This window comes from Sciurus carolinensis, chromosome 5, assembly GCF_902686445.1.
Source record: "Sciurus carolinensis chromosome 5, mSciCar1.2, whole genome shotgun sequence".
NCBI lineage: Eukaryota > Metazoa > Chordata > Mammalia > Rodentia > Sciuridae > Sciurus > Sciurus carolinensis.
This window is the reverse complement of record NC_062217.1, coordinates 120,716,458-120,734,858: the sequence shown is the minus strand read 5'-3', so window position 1 is coordinate 120,734,858 and position 18,401 is coordinate 120,716,458. Positions and strand designations below refer to the sequence as shown.

At 40.2% G+C, this 18,401-nt stretch overlaps 2 pseudogenes; one reads left to right on the top strand and one right to left on the bottom strand.

Moving 5' to 3' along the window:
• Window positions 1-13,685: 13,685 nt before the first annotated feature.
• On the bottom strand, window positions 13,686-14,248 carry LOC124985723 (protein MIS12 homolog; annotated as a pseudogene).
• A 45-nt stretch (window positions 14,249-14,293) lies between these two features.
• On the top strand, window positions 14,294-17,821 carry LOC124985722 (eukaryotic translation initiation factor 2 subunit 2-like; annotated as a pseudogene).
• The last annotated feature ends 580 nt before the right edge of the window (window positions 17,822-18,401 follow it).

Below are 18,401 nucleotides of genomic sequence, written 5' to 3'. Positions count from 1 at the left end.
TATTGGCCCAGAGAACAATCAGTCCAGACGGGAAGAAGGAGGGCGCCTGGAGGGAGGTCTTCCGGGAGAAAATAGATGATGGTGATGGTGAGCCTGCCAATCAGAACACGTCAAGGGCAAATAGTGAAGAAGAAAGAAAGGCAGTGGGAACTCCAGGAAGAACGCAGGTTTGTACAGGAAAGCAATATGATCCTAGCACATTTTACATAATTCTGCAGCGGGCAATATTTGTACAATCACTGTAATGTCGCTACTGTTTATTGATAACTTAGAATCTCCCTGTAGGCAGATGCCAGAACTTAATTATGACTGTGTTATAGAATGCATATTTATCAACCTCTGACAATGTGTAAATGAAAGTAGAGATGATTTGCTAGGTTGATGAAGAAAAGAAAAAAAATTTTTTTTTTTTTTTTTGGAGACAGGGTCTCGCTAAGTTGCTCAGGGCCTCACTAAATTGCTGAGGCTGGCTTTGAACCCGTGATCTTCTCCCTCAGCCTCCTGAACCACTGGGATAACAGGTGTGCACCACTGCCCAGCACCGAAAAGAAAGTTAAAAGGGAAGGGTAGGGGGACTTTTATCCTTATCTTAGTGGATGGTCAAGAAATGGAATCACACATGTACACACATGACACATAAAACATATCTAGTTTAATCAAAACATGTTAAACTGTACTGGGACATCTATCGCGAGAGGGAGGAGAGGTGGGGAGTTGGAAGTGAACTATACTCTCACTGGAGAAGTCAATAGTTTTGTGTTTTCTTTCTTTCTTTTGTGGTGCTGAGGAGTAAAACCGGGCCCTGTGTATGCAAAGCAAGCACTCTACCACTGACCTACATCCTCAGCCCTAGATAATGTTTCAAATTGATAAGTCAAAAAAATAGTGATTTGAGAACAGAATTACAACATATCTGGGTAGCCACTAGAAGACAGTTAAACAGGTTCCTTCTGGGAGTGGTTGAGAGGAGCAGGAAAGGAGAGTACTAGGGATGGTTACTTTTTATTTCAAACTCCTTGAAACTATATATATATATGTATATATGTATGTATATATATATATATATATATATATATATATATACATATATATGCCAGCACACCTGGCAAAACTATATTTTTTTAATTAAGGGTATTTCTTAAATTGATAAGTAATATTATTTAGGATAAAATAACTTTTGGGGGGTACTGGGGACCAAATCCAGGGGTGCTTTACCATTGAGCTACATCCCTAATCTTTTTACTTTTTATTTCAAGACAGGGTCTCACTAAGTTGCTTAGAACCTTGCTAAATTGCCAAGACTGGCCTCAACTTGGAATTCTCCTGCCTCAGCCTCCTGAATCACTGGGATTATAGGTGTGTGCTACTATGCCTGGACAAAATAAAGTAACATTTAAAAAAGGGAATGAAGCTTGTGCATGAGAGAGAAAGAGAGAGAGAGAAGCATTCAACAAATTCTAATTGGAGAAAGATGAACTTAAACGATTAAGAAGTAGGTATAAAAGGAATCTAATGTTTTTAAGAATGCAGACGTTACCCTGGGGAACCTGGATAGATTAAGAACACAGGAAACCCAGGCTGAGGGTACAGCTTAGTGGAAGAGCTCTTGCACAGTGTGCACAAGGCCCTGGGTTTCATGTCTGACACCACCAAAAAGCAAGCAACCAACCAAACCAAACCAACCAAACACACACACACACTCACACACACACACACAAAGCTCCCTAGGCCAGGCATGGTGGTGCACGCCTGTAATCCCAATAACTGAGGAGGCTGAGGCAGGAGGATCGCAAGTTTGAGGCCAGCCCCAGCAATTTAGCAAGGTTCTCATCAACTGAGACCCTGTCTCAAAAAATAAAAAGGGTTAGAGATGTAGCACAGTAAAGGGTCTGTGGGTTTAATCCTCAGTACCAAAAAACGAACAAACAAAAAATCCTTGGGACTGAGGGTTTAACTCAGTGGGAGAACATTCGCTTATAGCATACTCCAGGCCCAGGGCTCAATCCCCACTGCAAAACAAACAAAAATGAAACACAGGTCAAAATCCTAGGACCATCATAATTACGTGACAGATTGCAAATGCTCTTGGAGGAAACAAGAAAGAGCCGGTGAGGTAGAACAACAGTGGGAAAGCGCAGGGTTGTGGATGGAAAAGGAGGAAAGAGCTTCAGGGAGGGAGCAAATGCCACGTTATAAGAAGTCAAGAGTGATAAGGAGTGCAAAGTTGCCACTGGGCTCAGCAGCAAGGTGGTGCCTGACCCATATGCCGTACGTAGGCTCCGTATGTGTGGATACTGACATACTGGACAACCTGGCTGCAGAGCTGTGAGGGAAGAACTCCATTTTTGCATGCTCACATTCAAGCTCTCATCCACCTGGGTGTGACTTGTGTGCACACTACAGGCAGGTCAAAACATCTGTCTCCATCCTGCAATTGGGGGATTTTTTTTTTTTTTTTTTTTTTTTTTTAATACAGGAGTACTTAAACTCTCAGCCACATCCCCAGCCTCCCCTTTATATATATATAAGACAGAGTCTCACTGAGTTGCTTAGGGTCTTGCTAAGTTGCTGAGGCTGGCTTTGAACTCGTGATCCTCCTGCCTCAGCCTCCTGAGCTGCTGGGATTATAGGCGTGCGCCACTGCACCTGGCTTCGATTTGGGGATTTCCCCCAGGGAACGAGAGGGTCTGTCTGCTACTGAAGAAAGCATTGCTTTCCCAGAAGCAGGGACTGTTTTCTGTTTTAGTCAGAGGTCATCAGAATTCAGCTCTTCTTGGGATGTGGAAGTTGGGGGATTCCGAGTATTTACTCTACTCCAAACTTGACAAGGTCCTGGGGGGAAATGGTCCTGGCTGTGTCCTGTAGAGTCAGTAGTTGATCCCACACCATGGGCAGCTGTTTGGGTTTTTCCGTTCAAATCCCCCAAGAATTGCTGCTTGCCTACTCTGTGTTCCTAAGCAAAGGACCTCTTTCTCTTTCCTCACCTCCCTTGAGGCAATCTAGAATATTCATCAGGAGTTATTAGAGAGTGCCTACTTTCATCCAGGAGACCTCCCCTGGGGCACTGAGTGCTGTGGTCACCAGCCTCAGCGCCAGGTGCGAGGCCTGCAGAACGCTCCCGCCAGTAAGGGGAGCCACGAGCACCAGGAAGGGGAGAACTGAAGCTCCTGGGAATGTTCACTCTGTCCCTCTGTTTCCAGGCTGGGGTCCCCTTGGGAACCAAAGCACAGAATAACTTTCTGGTTCAGGATGGCTGCTTCTATGAAAGCTGCCCCGGTACACTCAACCTCCAGCTTCCTTGACTCCAAGAGCAGGGATTCTAGCATCCAGATGTACACAAGAATTGCAGGGGCTGGGTGTGGCAGCACACACCTCAGCGGCTGGGGAGGCTGAGGCAGGAGGATTGCAACATTCAAACCAGGCTCAGCAACTTATCAAGGCCCTAAGCAACTCAGCCACACCCTGTCTCTAAAATATTAAAAAAAAAAAAAAAAGAGGGCTGGGATGTGGCTCAGTGGTTAAGTGTCCCTGAGTTCAATCTCCTGTACCAAAGAAAGAAAGAAAGAAAGAAAGAAGAATCACATGGGGTCCTGCTAAAAATGCAGATTCCAAGATCCCCATCCCCAGAGTTTCTTATTAGGTCTGGGCAAGAACCTGGGAATCTGCATTTAAAGATGTATCTCTAAATGATTCTGATGCAGATACTCCTGGGACTTGACTCTAGGAAATAATATCTTATTGCTTGGGCTAATAAAAAACCTATTGCTAAAAATATGATCTTTGCATAATTATCCCCATTATTCACTAGTTGTCTTTAAATAGTTATATAGACAAATCTCTGCTGCTGAGCCTGGAACACAGTTGCCTATGCTAAAGCAGCTTCATTAGCAATCAGTAGTTGAATTTGGGGTTCATATTTGTAGCATGTTTGCTTTTTCTGTCTATGGCAATTTACACCATCTCCGCTGAACAGCACTCATCCAGGTCTCTCAAGTGACCTTATTATCAGCTGCTCTCGAGGTTGACTGCTTGGTTCTCTAACCACTCAGGAGGAATTCGTTTAAAATGGATAACCAGCATCTGCCTGGCATGTGCAAGGACCTGGGTTTGATTTCCAGCACTGCAAAAAAAAAGCATAACCAGCCACGAATGGTGGTGCACACCTGTAATTTCCAACCACTTAGAGGCTGAGGCAGGAGAATCGAAAGTTCAAGGCCAGGCTCAGCAACTTATTGGTATTATCATTCATTGCCTGCATTTGCTCTCTTATCTCATCCTTTGCTTCGCGAATCATCTTAGTCATGTATAATCTGAAGTCCTTTTCAGACATTTTTTCTAACATACTGTCATTGGATTCTATTAATATAGAATCTAGATTTGTTTGGATCATTTTCTTCCCTTGTTTTTTCATGTTGTTCATGTATCTTCCCCTCTAGCAGGGCAGATCTGGGGTATTGCAGATTTCCCCCTATAGGCTTATAGTGGCCCTATAGGTTTCCAAAACCCTTTCTTTAAGGGGAGATCAATATTAGCAGTGCCCAATTCAGACCAAAATAGCCCCTATGAGGACAAAATTGTCATAATAAACAGAATGAGTTAAAATATTATCTTCAATAAAACAAACAGATTTGCAATAAGGTCTGCAGTTTCTAATGGAGGACAAAGAGGATGCAGAGGGATGTAGAATTTGGCTGTTAATGGGATAAGAAAAGAATATACAGAAGTTCTAGATAATAGAAAGGGTGAGAGTGTAATCAAAAGAAATTGGATGTTAGCATGCAAAAAAGGGAGAAAGCGACTCTGAGGGAACAGGTAAACAAAAGGAAAAGAGAGCAAGAAAAGTAAAGAAATAAAAACTTAAATTTTTCTATAAGGAGAAAAAAGAAAATCTACAGTATAAAGTCATATAGTAATGAAACCTCCCAGTGTTCAGTAGCCTGATGCATGAGAGGTACCTGACAGTGAGCTTCAAGCCTCCAGCAGGTGTCTCAGGATGGGATTTGCCCCACCTAAAAATTGAAGCTACGGCTTCCAGGATTATCCAAGATGGCCGCTCTGGCTTCGAAATGTGTTGGCAAATGGGGAGCTGCAGCTCGGGGTGTGGACGTGGTCAGCTGGAGGTCCTGGAGGCGGGATGCGGTTGGTCAAGCAGGGGTCCTGGAGGTCTGGTGTGTTTGGTGTGGTTGTGGGATCCTGGAGGCCGGGTGCAATCAGTTGGTCTGGGGTCCCGGTGATAGGGTGCAGTCAGTTGGTCTGGAAGTCCTGGTGGCAGGGAGCAGTCAGTCGATGTGAGGGCCAGAGGCCGGGAGTGATCGGTGGGGCTGAGGGATCCTGGAGACGGGGCTCAGTCAGTCCGGTCAGGGGTCCTACGGGGACTGGCTGTTGTCTCAAAAAATCCAGGCTCAGCAACTTAGCAAGGCCGTCTTGAAATAAAAAACTAAAAAGGACCAGGGATGGTAGCTCAGTGTAATGCACCCCTGAGCTCAATGCCCAGTACCACAAAAATAAGTAAAATAAAATATATAACCATATTTCAAGTCAGATCATTCTACACATACTCTCTATTTTTGGTATGCATGCTGGGTCGAATTCATGTGATAATATATATACATATACATTTTGGGGGGATAGGTACTGGGGATTGAACTCAGGAGTGCTTTACCACTAAGCTACATCTCTAGCCCTTCTTATTTTTATTATTTTGAAACAGGGTCTTGCTAAATTATTGCAGGTCTAAGTTGCTGAGGCTGGCCTTAAACTTGCAATCCTACCTCGGCCTGCAGGGTTGCTTGGATTAAAGGCCTCTGCCACCACCTCTGGTAATAAGATGCATATTTTTTAATGAAAAAGGCAAAAAGAGGGGCTGGGTTGTGGTTCAGTGGTACAGCGCTTGCCTAGCACGTGTGAGGCACTGGTAGATCCTCAGCACCACATAAAAATAAATAATTAAAAGAATATATAAATTTAATGTACAGGACTTGATAATAAAACACAAGTTTTCTAAATCTATGAATATTTAGTTGTATATGGATATATGTGTGTGTGTGTATATATATATATTATTATTATTATTTTTTTTTATATTAGGAATTGAACCCAGGGGTCTTTAACCACTGAGCCACATCCCCAGGTGCATATATATATATATATATATATTTTTTTTTTAATTAAAATCTTTCTTATTTTTACAGACTGCATGTTGATTCATTGTACACAAATGGGGTACAACTTTTCATTTCTATGGTTGTGCACGATGTAGATTCACACCATTCATGTAATCATACATATACATGGTGTAATGCTGTCTGTTTCATTCTACTCTCTTTCTGTCCCCCACCCCATCCCACCCCATTTTCCTCTATACCATCCAAACTTCCTTCATTCTTCTCTTTCCCACATCACCCCCTCGTTATATATTGTCATGCACTTATCAGAGAAAACATTCGGCCTTTGGTTTTTTGGGCTCGGCCTATTTCACTTAGCATGATATTTTCCAAATTCATCCATTTACCAGCAAATGCCATAATTTTATTTTTTTTATGACTGAGTAATATTCCATTGTGTGTGTGTGTGTATATATATATATATATATATATATATATATATATATATATAAAACACAGTTTCTTTATCCATTTGTCAATTGAAGGGCATCTAGGTTGGTTCCGCAATCCAGCTATTGTGAATTGAGCTTCTATGAACATTGATGTGGCTGCATCACTGTAGTATGCTGATTTTAAGTCCTTTGGGTATAAACTGAGGAGTGAGAGAGCTGGGTCAAATGGTGGGTCCATTCCAAGTTTTCTGAGGAATCTCCATACTGCTTTCCAGAGTGGTTGCACAAATTTGCAACTCTACCAGCAATGTATGAGAGTGCCTTTTTCCCCACATCTATGCCAACACTTATTATTGTTTGTGTTCTTGATAATAGCCATTCTAATTGGAGTTAGATGAAATCTTAGGGTGGTTTTAATTTGTATTTCTCTAATTACTAGGGATGATGAGCACTTTTTCATATATTTGTTGATCACCTGTATATCTTCTTCTGTGAAGTGTCTGCCCATTTCCTTAGCCCATTTATTGTTTGGGTTCTTTGTATTTTGGGTGTAAAGTTTTTTAAGTTCTTTATAAACTTTGGAGATGAGTGCTCTGTCTGAAGTGTGTATGGAAAAGATTTCCTCCCACTCCGTAGGCTCTCTTTTCACATTATTGATTGTTTCCTGTGCTGAGAAAAAAAAACCTTTTAGTTTGAATCTACCCCATTTATTGATTCTTGCTTTTATTTCTTGCACTATGGGGGTCTTGTTAAGGAAGTCTGGTCCTAAGCCAATGTGATGGAGATTCGGGCCTACTTTTTCTTCTATTTAGGGAAGGGTCTCAGGTCTAATTCCTAGATCCTTGATCCATTTTGAGTCAAGTTTTGTACAGGGTGAGAGATAGGAGTTTAGTTTCATTTTACTGCATATGGATTTCCAGTTTTGCCAGACCATTTGTTGAAGAGGCTATCTTTTCTCCATTGTTAGTTTTTGGTACCTTTGTCTAATATGAGGTTACTGTACTTATGTGGGTATGTCTCCGTGTCTTCTATTGTGTACCATTGGTCTACCTGTCTATTTTGGTGCCAATACCATGACATTTTTGTTACTATTGCTCTATAGTAGAGTTTAAGGTCTGGTATTGGATACCTCCTGCATCACTCTTCCTGCCCAGAGTTGCTTTGGCTATTCTTTTGTTCTTCCAGATGAATTTCATGATTGCTTTTTCTGTTTCTATGAGAAATGTCATAGGGACTTTAATTGGGATTGCGTTAAATCTGTATAGCATCTTTGGAAGTATGGCCATTTTGATAATATTAATTCTGCCTATCCAAGAACATGGGAGATCTTTCCATCTTCTAAGGTCTTCCTCAATTTCTTTCTTCAATGTTTTGTAGTTTTCATTGTAAAGATCTTTCACCTCTTTGGTTAGATTGACTCCCAAGTATTTTATTTTATTTATTTTTTTTTTGAGGCTATTGTGAATGCGAGGCTCATTTCCCTTTCAAATATTTCATCGCTTATGTATAAAAATACTTTAGATTTATGCATGTTGATTTTATATCCTGCTATTTTGCTGAATTCATTTATGAGGTCAGAAGTTTTCTGGTGGAGTTTTTTGGATCTTCTAAATGTAGAATCATGTCATCAGCAAATAATGACAGCTTGAGTTCCTCTTTTCCTATTTGTGTCCCTTTAATTTCTTTAGTCTAATTGCTCTGGCTAGTATTTCACGCATGATATTGAATAGAAGTGGTGAAAGAGGGCATCCCTGTCATGTTCCAGTTTTTAAAGGGAATGCTTTCAGTTTTTCTCCATTAAGAATGATGTTGACATTGGGCTTAGCATAAATAGCCTTTACAATGTTGAGGTATGTTCCTACTATCCCTATTTTTTCTAGTGTTTTGAGCATGAAGGGGTGTTGTATTTTGTCAAACGCTTTCTCTGTGTCAGTTGAAATAACCATACAATTCTTAACCTTAAGTCTATTGATGTGATGAATTACACTTATTGATTTCCGGATGTTGAAGCCATCTTGCACCCCCAGGATGAACCCCACTTGATCACGGTGCACTATCTTCTTAATATGTTTTTGTATGCGTTTTGCCAGAATTTCGTTAAGAATTTTTGCATCTATATTCATCAGAGATATTGGTCTAAAATTTTCTTTCCTTGATGTGTCTTTGTCTGGTTTGGGTATGAGGGTTATATTAACTTCATAGAATGAGTTTGATAGGGTTCCCTCCTTTTCTATTTCCTGGAATACTTTGAAAAATATTGGAATGAATTCTTCTTTGAAGGTCTAGTAGAACTCGGTTGAGAATCCATCTGGTCCTGGGCTTTTCTTGGTTGGTACATTTTTGATGGCTTCTTCTATTTCATTGCTTGATATTGATCTGTTAAAATTGTGTGTGTCCTTCTGATGCAGTTTGGGAGGAGCATATGTCTCTAGAAATTTGTCAGTGTCTTCAGTATTTTGTATTTTGTTCGAGTATAGATTTTCAAAGTAGTTTCTCTTTATGTTATGTATTTCAGTGGTGTCTGTCGTGATATTTCCCTTTTCATCATGAATTTTAGTAATGTTGAGTTTTCTCTCTCATTCTCTTTGTTAGTGTGGCTGAGGGTTTGTCTATTTTGTTTACTTTTTCAAAGAACTGACTTTTTGTTTTGTCAGTTTTTTGAATTGTTTCCTTTGTTTCAATTTCATTGATTTCAGTTCTGATTTTAATTATTTCCTATCTTCTACTACTTTTGGTGTTGTTCTGTTCTTCTTTTTCTGGGGCTTTGAGCTGTAATGTTAGGTCATTTAGTTGTTGACTTTTTATTCTTTTCTTGAATGCACTCCATGCAATGAATTTTCCTCTTAGTACTGCTTTTATAGTGTCTCAGAGATTTTGATATGTTGTATCGTCATTCTCATTTACTTCTAAGAATTTTTTTTTTAATCTCCTCCCTGATGTTTTCTGTTATCCATGCTTCATTCAATAGCATATTATTTAGTCTCCAGGTGTTGGAGTAATTTCTGTTTTTTATTTTGTCATTGATTTCTAGTTTCATTCTATTATGATCTGATAGAACACAAGATAGTATCTCTATTTTTTTGCATTTAGTAAGGGTTACTTTATGGCATCACATATGGTCTATTTTCGAGCGAATTCCATGTGCTGCTGAGAAGAAAGTGTATTCGCTCGTTGATGGATGGAATATTCTATATATGTCTGTTAAATCTAAATTATTAATTATGTTATTGAGTTATATGGTTTCTTTGTTTAGTTTTTGTTTGGAAGATCTATCCAGTGGTGACAGTGGTGTGTTAAAGTCACCCAGAATTATTGCGTTGTGGTCTATTTGATTCCTGGAATTGAGAAGGATTTGTTTGATGTACATGGATGCACTGTTGTTTGGGGCATAAATATTTATGATTGTTATGTCTTCCTGATTTATGGTTCCCTTAAGCAGTATGAAATGTCCTTCTTTATCCCTTCTGACTAACTTTGGCTTGAAGTCCACTTTATCTAAAATAAGGATGGAAACCCCCGCTTTTTTACTGAGTCCGTGTGCTTGGTAGGTTTTTTCCCATCCTTCCACCTTTAGTCTGTGGATGTCCTTATCTATGAGATGACTCTCTTGGAGGCAGCATATTGTTGGGTCTTTCTTTTTAATCCAATCTGCCAGTCTATGTCTTTGATTGATGAGTTTAGGCCATTAATGTTCAGGTTTATTATTGAGATAAGATTTGTATTTCCAGTCATTTGGGCTTATTTTTGGCTTTTAACTTGCCTTGGTTTCTCCTTTGATTGATTTTTCCTTTAAGGTAGTTCCTCCTTTTGTTGACCTAGATGGTCATTTTTCATTTCCTCCTTGTGTAATATTTTATGAGAATATTCTGTAGTGCAGGCTTTCTATTTGTAAATTCTTTTAACTTTTATTTATCATAGAAGGATTTTATTTCATCTTCAAATCTGAAGCTTAGTTTTGCTGGGTATAGGATTCTTGGTTGGCAACCATGTTCTTTCAGAGACTGAAATATGTTGTTCTAGGCCCTTCTAGCTTTTAGGGTCTGAGCTGAGAAATCTGCTGATATCTGTATTAGTTTCCCCCTATATGTAATCTGATGCTTTTCTCTTGTGGCCTTCAAAATCCTATCTTTATTTTGTATGTTAGGCATTTTCATTATAATGTGACTTGGTGTGGATCTGTTGTGATTTTGTGCATTTGGTGTTCTGTAAGCCTCTTGTATTTGATTTTCCATTTCATTCTTCAGGTTTGGGAAATTTTCTGATATTAGTTCATTGAATAGGTTGTTCATTCCTTTAGTTTGTATCTCCATGCCTTCCTCAATCCAGATAATTCTTAAATTTGATCTTTTCATGATGTCCTATAGTTCTTGGAGGTTCTGTTCATGATTTTGTACCATCTTCTCTGGGCAACTTTATTTTCAAGATTAAATATTTTGTCTTCATTGTCTGAGGTTCTGTCTTCCAAGTGGTCTAGTCTGTTGGTGATGCCTTCCATTGAGTTTTTTATTTGGCTTATTTTTTCCTTCATTTCAAGGATTTCCATTTGGTATTTTTTTGTGAATCTCCATCTCTCTGTTGAAATTTTCTTTTGCTTCCTGTAGTTGCTCTTCCAACTGCTTATTGGAATGATCATTCATTGCCTGCATTGCTCTCTTATCTCGTCCTTTGCTTCACAAATCATTTTAATTATGTATATTCCTAACTCCTTTTCTGACATTTCTTCTATCATGCTGTCACTGGATTCTATTAATATAGAATCTAGGTTTGTTTGGATCATTTTCTTCCCTTGTTTTTTTCATGTTGTCCATGAATCTTCCCCTCTAGCAGTGCAGATCTGGGGTATTGCAATGTTCCTCCTATAGGCTTATAGTGACCCTATAGGTTTCCAAAACCTCTTCTTTAAGTTTGCAATCAATATTAGCAGCGCCCAGTACATACAATGTTCAGCCCTGTACCAAATAGCCTCTATGAAGATGTTAACAATATTGTCATAATAAATAGAATGTGTTCAATTATTATCTACAGTATAACAAATAGATTTGCAATAAGGTTTGCAGTTTCTAATGGAGGACAAAGAGGATGGAAAGGGGTATAGGATGTAGCTGTTAATGGGATAAGAAAGGAGTATACAGAAGTTCTAGATCATAGAAAGAATGAAAGTGTAATCAAAAGAAGTTGGTTGTTAGCAAAAAGGGAGAAAGAGACTCTGAGGAAACAGGTAAACAAGGAAAATAGAGTGAGAAAAATAAAGAAATAAAAAATGAAAAATTTTCAAAAAGGAGGAAAAAGAAAAAGAAAAAAGAAAAAAAATCTACACTATAACAGTGATATAGTATTCAAACCTCCCAGTCTTCAGTAGCCTGATGCATGAGAGGTACCTGACAATGAGCCTCCAGTCTCCAGCAGGTGTCTCAGGATGGGATTTGCCCCCCCTGAAGATGGGAGTTACCGTTTCCAGGATAACCAAGATGACCACTCTGGCTTCCAAATGTGTTGGCAAATGGGGAGCTGCAGCTCGGGGTGTGGACGTAGTCGGCTGGAGGTCCTGGAGGCAGAGTGGTGTGGTCAGTCTGGGAGTCCTGGTGGTGGGAAGCAGTCAATCGGTCTGGGGGTCCCGGAGGCAGGGTGTGGTCGGTTGGGCTGAAGGGTCCTGGAGATGGGACTTGGTCTGTCTGGCCAGGGGTTCTACAGGTCCTGGCTGTTGTCTCAAAATGGTGGCAGCCATGTGTAACCAAACCTACAGGTACTGTGACAGTATACTTCCAGGCCACAGAAGGCAGCTGGCGATCCACTGGTCATCTGCAGTCGGTCTGCTGGCTACCGACTACCGATGGACAATCAGCAGGTGGACCTCAGCTGGTGGGTGATGGGTAGGTGAAAGGCAGGAGATGGACAGGCAAGAGGCAGTCAAATGGCGGATGACAGGCATCAGTCCTTTTTTATATTTTATTAAAGAAAGGATCTTGCTGAGTTGCTTAGGGCATCACTAAGTTGCTTAGGTTGGCTTTGAACTTGCGATTCTCCTGCCTCAGGCTCCCAAACTACTGGGATTACAGGCCTGTGTCATCAGGCTGCAAATAAATAACTCCTTCTATATACACATAAAAGAAAAACGCCAAATCCTGTTCTTTAGGAAGACATGGAGAACAAATAATACTTTAAGATCAACCATTAACATTTCTCCCCTTCCCTCAGGTGATCTGAGGGTACTAAACATTTGATGCTTAGTACCGTCAGATCACTGTGAAGAAAAAAGTTAATTAAATATTAGGTATAAGGCAGAATCCAAAACTAACTTTACTACAAAATAATTTTGGTATAAAACCTGAGTCAGTCAAATAAACTTCATTGTTGGGTATGTCCCATACTTCCTTTTCTGTTCCACTGGGATCTACTTTTTTGTCCAAGGTCATCTTCTGTGGGACCCTAAGGTAGTCAATTGTTTAACATCATCAGGGCCTTGCTTGTGGACAAGATTTATTTTGGAAACAAAAACAACTTCTTTCTTCTTAACCAAAGATCAGAGATGTCTTTTTTTGCCACTCGCTTCTTTCAATCAGGTATAAACACCTTCAGGGAAAGGAAAGTTACTGGGCAAGAGCAGGCATTCTGTGCAGGCCATCTCTGCAGTGTGATGACTAGTTCACTCATTTAACCCTTTCTCATCTGATATCATCCAAAGAATGAGCCAAAAGGATCAGGATCACCAAGAACTCCTAATCCAGGTACAACTTTAAAAATAGTTTTGGATGTATCTTTACTTCTTCAATCATGCCCCCAAAGGAGCCACTATTGAGTCAAGAATCCCTTCCCACTTACTAGAGGTCTCTAAGGAACAGATGCTTCATAAACTTGTTTAAGGTAGGAACTGGGATCAAAATCAAGGCCTTGCATATGTGAGGTAAGCACTTTGCCACTGAGCTATATCCCAGCCTGACTCTTTTTTTTTTTTTTTTTTAATGAATATTTTTACTTGTAGATGGACACAATACCTTTATTTCATTTATTTATTATGTGGTGCTGAGAGACTCAAACTCAGTGTCTCACACATGCTAGGCAAGCACTCTACCACTGAACTACAGCCCCAGCTGAGCTCTTTGTTTTTAGCTATTGAGAAATTAAGATATTTTCAGTCTTTTGCCTTCCTTTCCCCATTGTCTCTAATGTTCTGGAGCTTCCTGGAATTCTGGACCAGGGACCTCAAACTTTCCCTAAAATCACTAGTCCTGTGATCTCTCCCAACGTTTTTAAGCTCATCAAACAAAATCTAGGTTTAATTTGAGTTGGGCCTGAACAATATTTTGCTCTTCTAATTTAATTTAGTCTTATACTTTTCCTGTAACTTTTCCATTTCTTTTTGGAGAAGCTGAGATTCTTCTTCATTATAATGATGCATCTCCTGACACATATCTTCAGGAAGCAAGATATTTGGGGGGATACACAAAATCAAACTGCAAAAACAACTGCTCCATTTTGCCAAAAAGGTTAACAAAATGTTCTTTCATGAAGCAAAGAAACTTCTCTGGACACCTCACAGCCTGGGGTTCCCTCTGGTTTTTTCAGAATAACCTGTACAACAGCCTATGTCACTTCAAACAGGCAGTCTTGAAATGCAATGTAGATCCTTAATATGCAAGTTGATGGTGTGAAGCCAAAGAACAGGGCCTCATAGGTCATTGGATCCACTGACATCTTAGTTTACTTTTCTATCCTCAGTTATGAAAACTCGTAGTGACCATGGAGGTGATGAAGTCGACCACGTGCAGGTTTCCTGCCACCTCCTCTAAGGGACCACAAGCTGCCAAATATGAGCCACACCGCTGGCTCCTCAGTATTCCAACCTGAATTATTTAACTTTTTTACAACTTGGGATATTCTGGTTCATTCTCAATGAATGAAACCTAAACTATTTTTTCCCCTGAAAAGTTTGGGAATCATTTCTTTCATTTATAAGCAGAATGTAATTAGATCTTATGGCCTCCACATACAGGAAAAAAATAAAAATAAAAATAAAACCAGAAGAGAACTGGAGGCGGTAGTGCACGCCTATAATCCCAGCAGCCTGGGAGGCTGAGGTAGGAGGATCGTGAGTTCAAAGCCAGCCTCAGCAACTGTAAGGCACTAAGCAACCCAGGGAGACTGTCTCTAAATAAAATACAAAATAGGGCTGGGGAATGTGGCTCAGTGGCCAAGTGCCCCTGAGTTCAATCCCCAGTACCACCCCCACCCCACCCCTCAAAAAAAATCAAAAAGCCAAAAGAGTTCAAAACTCCTAAACCTGGGGCTGGGGCTGTAGCTCGTGGTACAGCACTTGCCTAGCACATGTGAGGCACTAGGTTTGATCCTCAGCACCATATTTAAAAAATAAATAAAGTTATGTCCATCTACAACTAAAAAAATTTTTAAAAAACCTCCTAAATCTAAAAGGGTAATATGTTCTTAATATAGGGCTGCATACAGAGCAAATAAGATCATTTGGTTTTCGTTGTTGAATTTTTTCACACGATTGTACCATTTTCTTAGTATTCAAGCAGCAGCCTCTGAGTGAATATTAAGAGTGTAAAATTCATCCATACAATTACAGATGATCACAGAGGGTGAGGAATCTTCTGATAACAAAAGCTGACTTAGGGTGGGAACAGGAAAGGCAATGTGATTAAGATAACCAGTGGAGAAAAAATGAGGGTGATGATTCAGAAGGAAGTGGGGAAGCTCAGGGCTGATAGAACTGGTGTGTGGCTGCTGCCGCTCAAGTCATACTCAGTAATTCACTGTCCTCCAGCATGTCTTCAGGTTTATTAAGTGTGTTTTTGAACCCCGCATCCACACAGAGCACATGGAAGGCCTTCTCGTCATCTCCCGTAGATACAAAAATTAATACTGGGTCGTGACCTTTCTGAGAATGAGGTTACTGGCTTTAAAAGTCTGGTTGGATTTTATGGTTACATGGGGGAGATTTTATGAGAGCTAGAGGTTTTCTGGTACTTCTCCTTGGTATGTGGTTCCTGATTGTTTTCTTAGAAAGTTTTTTTTTTTTTCCTATCCTAGGTTTTTTATTTCAAAATCTAATAATAAGGGTTGGGTGTAGTTCAGCAGCAGACCACATGCAGTGACAGACCACATGCTTAGTAAGTGCAAGGGCCTGGGTTCCATCCCAGCACTGAAAACAAAACAAAAAACGAAAGAATGAAAAAACTATCCAATGATCATGATGAAAAATGATAATAAAAACAATAGGTGGCATACTCTTGTAATCCCAAGGACTTAGGAGGCTGAGGTAGGAGGATTGTAAATTTGAGGCCAGTCTTGACAACTTTGAGAGACCCAAATTTGGGCCAGGAATGTAGCTCAGTTGGATTCAATCCTAGTAACACACACACACACACACACACGCATGCTCACACACACACATACACCCCACACAACAACAACAACAAAAATGAATAAAAAAATTGGATATAATGCTTCCAAATTAAATTTTCTCAAAGAGATTATTACATTTCTCTGAATTTCAGAATGGCCAAAAGGCCTATTTGGGGGCTGGGGCTGTAGCTCAGTGGTAGAGTGCTTGCCTTGCATATGTGAGGCACTGGGTTCAATCCTCAGCACCACAGAAAAATAAATGAATATAATAAAGGCATTGTGCTGGGCGTGGGGGCACATGCCTGTCATCCTAGTGGTTTAGGAGGCTGAGTAGGAGGATTGCAAGTTCAAAGCCAGACTCAGCAAAAGTGAGGCACTAAGAACCTCAGCAAGACTCTGTCTCTAAATAAAATACAAAATAGAGCTGGGGATGGGGCTCAGTGACCCAGTGCCCCTGAATTCCATCTCCGGAACCCAAAAATAAACAAACAAACAAACAAATAAATAAATAAATAAAGCCATTGTGTCCATCTACAACTAAAAATATCCTTTTAAAAAGGTTCATTTGTTTACTGTTATTACAATATGAATATATCCGTGTATATGTCCAATACCATAGACTGATAGAACCAGCAACTTAATTTTGTAACACTCTGTTGTTGCCCTAACATATTTTTCTGTCTTCATAACTCATGATTAGTAAGTGATAATGATAATCAAAAGCGATACTCAGGCAATAGGCTAGTGTGGTGCTGGGAGAGGCGTTGGCAGGAGCAGCGCTGCTGCCAAGGCCAGGGGCTGACCCGTCTGACTTCTCATTCATGCCGAGCCCACTTGAGCCACAGCCATGTCTGGGACAAGAAGATTTTTGATCCTACAATGAGTAAGAAGAAGAAGAAGAAGAAGCCCTTATGTTAGATGAGGAAGGGAATGCCCAGACTGAAGAAACCCAGCCCTCTGAACCAAAAGAAGTGGAACCAGAACCAACTGAGGGTAAGGATGTGGAAGTGAATGAAGGAGACAGTAGGAAAAAAGATGCTTCTGATGATCTAGATGACTTGAACTTCTTCAATCAAAAGAAAAACACGGGCTGGGGAGATAGCTCAGCTGGTAGAGTGCTTGCCTCGCAAACACAAGGCCCTGGGTTCGATCCCCAGTACCGCAAAAAAATAAAAAAAGATTTGATATTGATGAAGCTGAAAAAAAGTGTAAAGAATCTTAAGATTGAAAGTGATGTTCAAGAGCCAGCTGAACCAGAGGATGATCTTGATATTATGCTTGGCAATAAAAAGAAGAATGTCAAGTTCTCAGATGAGGATAAAATACTAGAGAAAGATGAAGCTTTAGAAGATGAAGATAGTAACAAAATGATGGGCTCTCATTCAGTAACCAGACAGGCCTTGCTCGGGCAGACTCAGAGACTACACCTCTGAGGAGCTGCTGAATCGGTGTTCAACATCATGAGGGAAAAGAATCATCTAGATATGGTTACTGGAGAGAAAATTTGTTATGAAACCTCTACAGGTTGTCCGAGTAGGAACCAAGAAAACTTCTTTTGTCAACTTTACAGATATCTGTAAACTATTACATTATCAACCCAAACATCTCCTTGCATTTTTATTGACAGAATTGGGTCCAAGTGGTTCTGAAGATGGTAATAACCAACTTGTAATCAAAGGAAGATCCGAATAGAAACAGACAGAAAATGTCTTGAGAAGATACATTAAGAAATTCGTCACTTGCTACACATGCCGCTCACCAGACACAATGCTGCAGAAGGACACCCGACTCTATTTCTTACAGTGTGGAACATGTCATTCTCTGATGCTGTTGTAGCCTGGCTTCCAGGCTGTCACGGGCAAGCAAGCACAGCTCCGAGCTAAACTAACTAATCACCACTGATTTCGCAAAGTATATTGTGGAGATTTGGCTGGACAGGTTTACCGTCAGAACGGATATGCCATTGTATTAAAAACAAGATAGAAAAGCTGCCAAGTTCTTTGGTGAGTGGTTGGTTGATCTGAAATCCTTGCAGGATGCCGAAGCTCAAGCTGTTGACATACTCATTGCCTAATTTAACAACTGTCAGAAAAACATGATGCGGTAAGGAGGTGCTTTTTCAAAATCGTAAAATGCAAGATAAATTAAGTTATTATAACAGTGAAAAAAAAAGATATTCATTGAAGGTGACTATGGAAAGAGCCAGGCACGGTGGCACATGCCTGGGAGCGGATTGGGAGGCTGAGGCAGGAGGATCGAGAGTTCAAAGCCAGTCTCAGCAAAAGCAAGGCGCTAAGCAACTCAATGAGACCCTGTTTCTAAATAAAATACAGAATAGGGCTGGGGATGTGGCTCAGTGGTAAAGCATCCCTGGGTTCAATTTCTGGTACCAAAGTTGGAGTGGGCGGAAAGAAGAAGCACTGCAACAGCTACTTAAAAAACAAAATGGATGAGCTTTTTAAAAAGATATATCTAGGGGCTG